Genomic DNA, 9,465 nt, shown 5'->3' on the forward strand with positions numbered 1-9,465 from the left:
CTAAAAATAACAAAAATAGTACGAAAATGTTTAGTTAGAAAACGGACTTTCCTCATTTCTAAAAAACCTAGAAGTGCAAATACAAATAACGGAGCGGTCCAATGTTTATTACTACATCAGGATTTTCCTCGTCACTAAAGAGTAACTCAAGAAGGCCAAATAAAAAAATATAGCAACCCAAAATTTATAGAGAAGGTCAATGTTTCTAAAAATGGAATTTCCCCGTTTCTACAAAAAACCTAGAGGTTCAAATTTAAATAATGGGGAAGGTCAATGTTTATTACAAAGCAAAGAAGGGCAAATTGAAAAAACCGAGTTGTTCAAAAGTTGATAAAAACACACTTTCCCTCTTCTAAAAAAAGACCTAGAAGTTCAACTTTAAATAATTGAGCAGCTCGATATTTATTACATAACTAGCACTTTTCCCGTCGCTAACGAATGACACCGAGAAGTCCAAATTTTTAAAAAATATGAAGCTGTTTGATGTTTATAAAAAACTAGATTTTCCCCAATACTAATGAATTAAACCAGGAAGTTCAATTTTAAAAAAACGAAGTAGTTCAATGTATATAAAAACTCAGGTTTTCACATTACTAGAGAATAACATTAAGAAGTTCAATTGGAAAAAGTGGAGTAGTTTGATATTTATTTGAAAAAAATCGGATTTTTATAGTTACTAAAGAATAAAACCAATAAGTTCAATTTCAAATAACGAAGAAGTTTGATGTTTTAAAAAACCTCCAATTTTTCACATTTCTAAAAAAACACAGTGAAGTTCAAATAAAAAGGTAGAGCGTTTCAATTTCTATAAAAAACTCAGATATATTAACGTAATCGAGAGAAGTCCAGATTGATAACTCCCAGAAGTTCACGTACTACACTGTGTGCATTTTGTATTAAAAAAAGAACAAAAAAGCAAAGTCCGAAAAGTTTTGTTGCTAGAAGTTCTAGTGCTCGGACCGAGAAAGTTCAAAAATTCTTTTGAGAGAGCTTAAACAAAAATACGTGGCATAAGTTCAAGGTGAAAACAGCGGGAAGTTCAACTACTACACGGAATGCGTTTTAGATAAGAATATAAGAATAGAAAATATAAAACTTAAAAGGTTTGTTGCAAGAAGTTCACATGCTCCTCCGTGCATGGTTCATAATTTATATTGCAGGACATCCGACATCCAATTAAATGGAAAAAATGACGTCTGACCTTCAATTGCGTGTAATTCGACGAATACACAAAAATGCGATAGAAGTTCATAGTGAAAACAACAAGAAATTCAAGTACCGCAAGGAATGCATTTCAGGTGAGAATAAAAAATATAGAAAAATAAAAGCATAAAAGGTTTGTTGAAAGAAGTTCAAGTGCTCTGTCCAGGGAAGTTCAAAAATTCTTGCGAGAGAGGTTCACCTCGTATTTCCATGTTTGATTTTTTCTGTATAAAAATCAAATACAATTCTTTACTCAAAATATGAAAAGGTGAAATTCAAATTGAAATAATAGAGAAGTTCGGAGTTTATTAAAACCTAGGATTTACCAATTCAAAAATAAAAAAACACAACGCCATTTTTTGCACTTTTAAAAACTACTCATAAACGAAAAAAATGGTTGCTAGAAGTTCAAGTGCTCGGCGAGGAAAAGTTTAAAAAATTCTTGTGAGAGAGGTTCACCGTGTATTTAGATGTCCAAAATACATAAAAAATATGTAATTTTTTGTTTTAAAATAATTCTCTCAAACCAGAGAGGAGTTCGAAGTGAGAACAATCGGAAGTTCACGTACTACATGGTGTGTATTTCATATAAGAAAAATACAATAAAGTGAAATAGAGTGAAGTTCAAACAGACTTGCCCCAGAAGTTCAACTACATCACGCATTGCAAAAAACAGCACGTCAGAAACATAGTGAAGTTCAAACAGACATGCCCGAGAAGTTCAGCTACTTCACACCGTGCATTTCCATTCGTGATGAAGGCGAAAATCATGATCTCGTCATTTTCTAATTCATTTCAAAACGACAGGAATATCATTTGTGTAAGTTCAAGTCCTCGGATGGAGAAAGTTAAAAAAATATTGTGAGAGAGGATTGTACAAAAAGAATATCTTTTGTGTAACACTGACGAAATGGATGACAAAATTACAAATGAAAATATGTCACATAAGTTCAACGTGAAACCAGCAAGAAGTTCACCAACTACACTAAATGAATTTCAGATGTAAAACTTTTAAAATTGTCATGGGTATGAAAAAATGATTGATGGAGTCCTGGACTAAGGGGTCCTCGAGCGTCTGGCCTGTTAGCCATGGGCCAGACTGATGGGTTGTGAAGATACGAAGACCGAAGACTGCACCCGTGTCTGGATAGGACTCTCCTTGGCGTGGAAGGCAAGCTTGGCGACGGAATATGTAGATTCCTTTCTTTGTAACCGACCTTGTGTAACCCTAGATCCTCCCGGTGTCTATATAAACCGGAGGACTTAGTCTGGAGGAGATAATCATTATCATAACCATACAAGCTAGACCTCTAAGGTTTAGCCATTACGATCTCGTGGTAGATCAACTCTTTTAATACTCATATTCATCAAGATCAATCAAGCAGGACGTAGGGTATTTCCTCCATAGAGAGGGCCCGAACTTGGGTAAAACATTGTGTCCCATGTCTCCTGTTACCATCGACCTTAGACGCACAGTTCAGGACCCCCCTACCCGAGATCCGCTGGTTTTGACACCGACATTTGTGCTTTCATTGAGAGTTCCACTGTGCCGTCATCAAGAGGTTCAATGTCTCCGTCAACCATCTAAAACGATGCTACCCAAGGGGGAGTCTTCCTCCCCGAACAGATGTTCGCGTTCGGCGGCTTCGCTCTGCGGGCCAACTCGCTTGGCCATCTGGAGCAGATCGAAAGCTACGCCCCTGGCCATCAGGTCTAATTTGGGAGTTTTAACTACGTTGCGGACATCCGAGGAGACTTGATCTTCGTCGGATTCGAGACCGTGGCTACCACTCCTGGTTACCCTCTGGGACATGACCTAAATCTTTCATCAGACTGCATCCAGGAGACAGCTCCCATAACCGCTCTGGCCTTAGATCCAGAGCAGACTGTGCCATCCAAGGACGGGAGGATCAACCCCACCACGGAGGCCACAGATTCCACGGCGTTGGAGCCGCACACAGACTTGATCTCACACAATACATGTGCCACCGGAACTCCGGACTCGGCTCCGGCCGTAAGTTCCGAACCATGTGAGCCCGCGGACGCCGAACTTGACCGTTTATCGATCTTCGAATTCAGCGCCGCAGACACCTTCCAGCACTTGCCCTTGGGCGACATGCTAAACTTATTAAAGAACCTATCCTTGACAGACGACTCGCAGCCGAACTATATCCGGTCCGAACTAGGGGCTGACGGTGGATAATTTTGCTTCCCACCCGCCACCCATTTCATAGACACGGTCGAGGATTTGACCGACACACTTGATTACGACTTCGAGGACATCGACGGTATGGACGACGATGCTGGAGAAGAAGAGACCCAGAACCCGCCATTCACCGGATGCTGGACGACCACTTCCTCGTATGATGTATACATGGTGGATGCACCAAAGGAGAACAGCGACGATGACAAGGAAGATCCAGCTGAGGATAAACCTTCTGAAATACAATCCAAGCGCCGGCTTCAGCGGCGCCGCTCTAAGTCACGTCGCAGTAAAGACAGCAACACCGACACAGGAGAAGATAACACTCCAGAAGGTGCCGAAGACAACGAAGACCCCGTTGATACAGCTAATGAACAAGATGAACGGGAAGATGGGCAAGTTAGCCCTGGTAAACAGGCCACACACGAAGACTCAGAGGACAGAAGTTATCTTCCGCTCTTCGAGGATGAGGTGAGCCTTGGCACCGACGATTTCATCGTGCCTGAGGAACCTCTTGAGCAGGAGCGCTTCAAGCGCCAGCTAATAGCCACTGCAAGGACCCTGAAAAATAAGCAGCAGCATCTTCAAGCTGACCAAGATCTGCTCAATGATAAATGGACCTATGTCCTAGCAGCCGAAGAATACGGCCTCAAGTGCCCAAACAAAATCTACCCAAAGCGTAAATTGCTACCTCGGTTTGACGAGGAGGCACCGGAATACATACCACCATCATACAATGTGGCTGACCAACCACCACGTGGTTGGGACAAAACGGCAACTCGCGTCGAACACCAGCCCGCCCCGCCTCATCGCACAAGTAGAGGTAAATTAGCCCACGGCCATACATATGACCTCCGGCAAAACCTGAACAATAAAGCAGGACATACCAGATCAATCTATGGATCGCGAGGACGTGCCTCGACACGCGACGACGGCCACCTATTCGGACGTGACAAACTTAGTCATGCGCGGGCTGAAAACCGCAGGCGGACTCCATCAGAGCTACGTCACGATACGACCCGATATAGAGGTGCCGCACACCCTCCTTGCTTCACTGATGAGGTCATGGATCATGAATTCCCAGAAGGGTTCAACCCCGTGAATATGGAATCATACGATGGAACCACGGACCCTGTGGTGTGGATCGAAGACTTCATTCTCCACATTCATATGGCCCGCGGCGATGACCTCCACGCCATCAAATACCTCCCTTTAAAACTCAAGGGGCCAGCTCGGTACTGGTTAAACAACCTACCTGAAAATTCTATCGACAGCTGGGAGGACTTGGAAGAAGCCTTCCTCGACAACTTCCAAGGTACATATGTCCGGCCACCAGACGCCGATGACTTAAGCCACATAGTTCAACAACCTGGAGAGTCCACCAGGAAATTCTGGACTAGGTTCTTAACTGAAAAGAACCAAATTGTCGATTGTCTGGATGCCGAAGCCCTAGCAGCCTTCAAACACAGCATCCGCGACGAATGGCTCGCTCGCCACCTCGGCCAAGAAAAGCCAAAATACATGGCGGCCCTCACGGCACTCATGACCTGCTTTTGTGTGGGCGAGGACGGTTGGTTGGCCCGTAGCAAAAACAATGCAAGCGATGCCGGCACCCCTGAAGTTAAAAATAACAAAGACAAGTCTCGACGCAGCAGATACATACGTCGAAACAACAATGACAACACCGAGGATACGGCGGTCAATGCGGGATTCAGTGGCTCTAAATCTGGTCAGGGGAAGAAGCCGTTCCAAAAGAACAATTCAGGCCCATGCAGCTTGGACCACATACTTGATCGTCCGTGCCAGATTCATGGCACCCCAGACAAACCACCCAATCATACAAATAGAGATTGCTGGGTTTTTAAACAGGCCGACAAATTAAACGCCGAGAATAGGGAAAAGGGATCGCAAAGTGAGGACGATGACGAAGAGCCCCGGCAACCGAACACAGGGAATAGAAGAAGTTTCCCCCTTAGGTGAAAACGGTGAACATGATATACGCTACCCACATCCCCAAGAGGGAGCGCAAGCATGCGCTCAGGGACGTCTACGCGATAGAGCCAGTCGCCCCAAAATTTAATCCATGGTCGTCATGCCCGATCACTTTTGATCGCTGGGATCATCCGACCAGTATCCATCACGATGGCTCAGCCGCACTGGTCCTAGACCCAATAATTGATGGGTACCACCTGACTCGCGTCCTTATGGACGGAGGTAGCAGCCTCAATCTGCTCTATTAGGATACATGCGAAAAATGGGCATTAACCCATCACGGATCAAGCCCACCAGGACTACCTTTAAAGGAGTCATACCAGGTGTAGAGGCCCACTGTACGGGCTCAATCACACTAGAGGTTGTCTTCGGATCTCCGGACAACTTCCGAAGCGAGGATTTAATCTTCGATATCGTCCCCTTCTGCAGCGGCTATCACGCACTACTGGGTCGAACTGCGTTTGCTCGATTCAATGCAGTACCACACTATGCTTATCTCAAGCTCAAGATGCTCGGTCCACTCGGCATCATAACGGTCAATGGAAATACGGAACGCTCCCTCCGTACAGAAGAGCACACAACTGCCTTAGCAATAGAAGTATAGAGCGGCCTTCTCAAGCAAAACGTTATTTTGGCTGCCGAGCCCACGGACACCGTGAAGAGGGTCTGAACTAGCCTGCAGTAGGACAGCTCGCTCGTCAGGAGCTTGACTAGCAATCTGGCCTCCGTCCTAGTCCCGATCAAGTGGTGGCATTCGTGTCGCGCGTACATAACTACACACTCAAAATCCCATGGGCATCGACGGAGGCATAGCTAGCTTGTGATCCATAGTACGGCTCAACTGACATCGGATACACCCATACTTTCACTTTTACTCATTTCCTTTTCAGGTCTCAATCCTACAGGCCTCATCTGGTGGTCTGGTCATCAGTCCTCTTGAAGGATAAACACACCAAGACGGCGAGAAACACAGACATATGGGGGACTTTTTAGGTGATTCCGTTAATGATAACTTGACCTGTTTTTCAGGACCCACATGCAGCTCTCCCTTCATTTCGGCATATTAAATAGCCTATTGCTTATCGCACTACCTGTATCAATGCGCCTTGATGTACTAATTAAATTACAATGAGAATGTTTGTGGCTGGAGCTTTAGGTGTTGGGGAACGTAGTAATTTCAAAATTTTCCTACGCACACGCAAGATCATGGTGATGCATAGCAACGAGAGGGGAGAGTGTGATCTACGTACCCTCTTAGACCGACAGCGGAAGCGTTATGACAACGTGGTTGATGTAGTCGTACGTCTTCACGGCCCGACTGATCAAGCACCGAAACTACGGCACCTCCGAGTTCTAGCACACGTTCAGCTCGATGACGATCCCCGGACTCCGATCCAGCAAAGTGTCAGGGAAGAGTTCCATCAACACGATGGCGTGGTGACGATCTTGATGTTCTACTGTCGCAGGGCTTCGCCTAAGCACCACTACAATATTATCGAGGACTATGGTGGAAGGGGGCACCGCACACGGCTAAGAGAACGATCTTAGAGATCAACTTCTGTGTCTAGGGGTGCCCCTACCCCCGTATATAAAGGAGCCAAGAGGGGGTGCGGCCGGCCCTAGGAGGAGGCGCGCAGGAGGAGTCCTACTCCTACCGGGAGTAGGACTCCCCCCTTTCCCTAGTTGGATTAGGACTTGGGGAAGAAGGAAGAGAGGGAAGAAAGGAAAGGGGGGCGCCGCCCCCCTCCTTGTCCAAATCGGACTTGGGGGGTGGGGGGAGGGGCGCGCGGCAGCCCCTAGGCCTCCTCTCCTCTTCCTCCACTAGGCCCATTAAGGCCCATTAGGTTACCGGGGGGTTCCGGTAACCACCCGGTACTCCAGTAAAATGCCGATTTCACCCGGAACACTTCCGATGTCCAAACATAGGCTTCCAATATATCAATCTTTATGTCTCGCCCATTTCAAGACTCCTCGTCATGTCCGTGATCACATCCGGGACTCCGAACTAACTTCGGTACATCAAAATATATAAACTCATAATGAAATTATCATCGTAACGTTAAGCGTGCGGACCCTACGGGTTCGAGAACAATGTAGACATGACCGAGACATGTCTCCGGTCAATAACCAATAGCAGAACCTGGATGCTCATATTGGTTCCTACGTATTCTATGAAGATCTTTATCGGTCAAACTGCATAACAACATACGTTGTTCCCTTTGTCATCGGTATGTTACTTGCCCGAGATTCGATCGTCGGTATCTCAATACCTAGTTCAATCTCGTTATCGGCAAGTCTCTTTACTCGTTTCCTAATGCATCATCCCGCAACTAACTCATTAGTCACAATGCTTGCAAGGCTTATAGTGATGTGCATTACCGAGAGGGCCCAAAGATACCTCTCCGACAATCGGAGTGACAAATCTTAATCTCGATCTATGCCAACTCAACAATAAAGTGATCTCGTTAATCAAATGACAACACATGTCTATGGTTAGGAAACATAACCATCTTTGATTAACGAGCTAGTCAAGTAGAGGCATACTAGTGACGTTTAGTTTGTCTATGTATTCACACAAGTATTCTGTTTCCGGATAATACAATTCCAGCATGAACAATAAACATTTATCATGATATAAGGAAATAAAATAATAACTTTATTATTGCCTCTAGGGCATATTTCCTTCAGTCTCCCACTTGCACTAGAGTCAATAATCTAGATTACACAGTAATGATTCTAACACCCATGGAGCATTGGTGTTGATCATGTTTTGCTCGTGGAAGAGGCTTAGTCAATGGGTCTGCTACATTCAGATCCGTATGTATCTTGCAAATCTCTATGTCTCCCACCTGGACTAGATCCCGGATGGAATTGAAGCATCTCTTGATGTGCTTGGTTCTCTTGTGAAATATGGATTCCTTTGCCAAGGCAATTGCACTAGTATTGTCACAAAAGATTTTCATTGGACTCGATGCACTAGGTATGACACCTAGATCGGATATGAACTCCTTCATCTAGACTCCTTCGTTTGCTGCTTCCGAAGCAGCTATGTGCTCCGCTTCACATGTAGATCCTGCCACAACGCTTTGTTTAGAACTGCACCAACTGACAGCTCCACCGTTTAATGTAAACACGTATCCGGTTTGCGATTTAGAATCATCCGGATCAGTCTCAAAGCTTGCATCAACATAACCATTTACGATGAGCTCTTTGTCACCTCCATATATGAGAAACATATCCTTAGTCCTTTTCAGGTATTTCAGGATGTTCTTGACCGCTGTCCAGTGATCCACTCCTGGATTACTTTGGTACCTCCCTGCTAGACTTATAGCAAGACACACATCAGGTCTGGTACACAACATTGCATACATGATAGAGCCTATGGCTGAAGCATAGGTAACATCTTTCATTTTCTCTCTATCTTCTGCATTGGTCGGGCATCGAGTCTTACTCAATTTCACACCTTGTAACACAGGCAAGAATCCTTTCTTTGCTTGATCCATTTTGAACTTCTACAAAACTTTGTCAAGGTATGTGCTTTGTGAAAGCCCAATTAAGCATCTTGATCTATCTCTATAGATCTCAATGCCCAATATGTAAGCAGCTTCACCGAGGTCTTTCATTGAAAAACTCTTATTCAAGTACCCCTTTATGCTATCCAGAAATTCTATATCATTTTCGATTAGTAATATGTCATCTACATATAATATCAGAAATGCTACAGAGCTCCCACTCACTTTCTTGTAAATACAGGCTTCTCCAAAAGTCTGTACAAAACCAAATACTTTGATCACACTATCAAAGCGTTTATTCCAACTCCAAGAGGCTTGCACCAGTCCATAAATGGATCGCTGGAGCTTGCACACTTTGTTAGCTCCCTTTGGATCGACAAAACCTTCCGGCTGCATCATATACAACTCTTCTTCCAGAAATCCATTCAGGAATGCAGTTTTGACATCCATCTGCCAAATTTCATAATCATAAAATGCGGCAATTGCTAACATGATTCGGACAGACTTAAGCATCGCTATGGGTGAGAAGGTCTCATCGTAGTCAATCCCTTGAAC

This window comes from Triticum urartu, chromosome 5A, assembly GCF_056163025.1.
Source record: "Triticum urartu cultivar PI428250 chromosome 5A, HENAU_Tu73, whole genome shotgun sequence".
Lineage (NCBI taxonomy): Eukaryota > Viridiplantae > Streptophyta > Magnoliopsida > Poales > Poaceae > Triticum > Triticum urartu.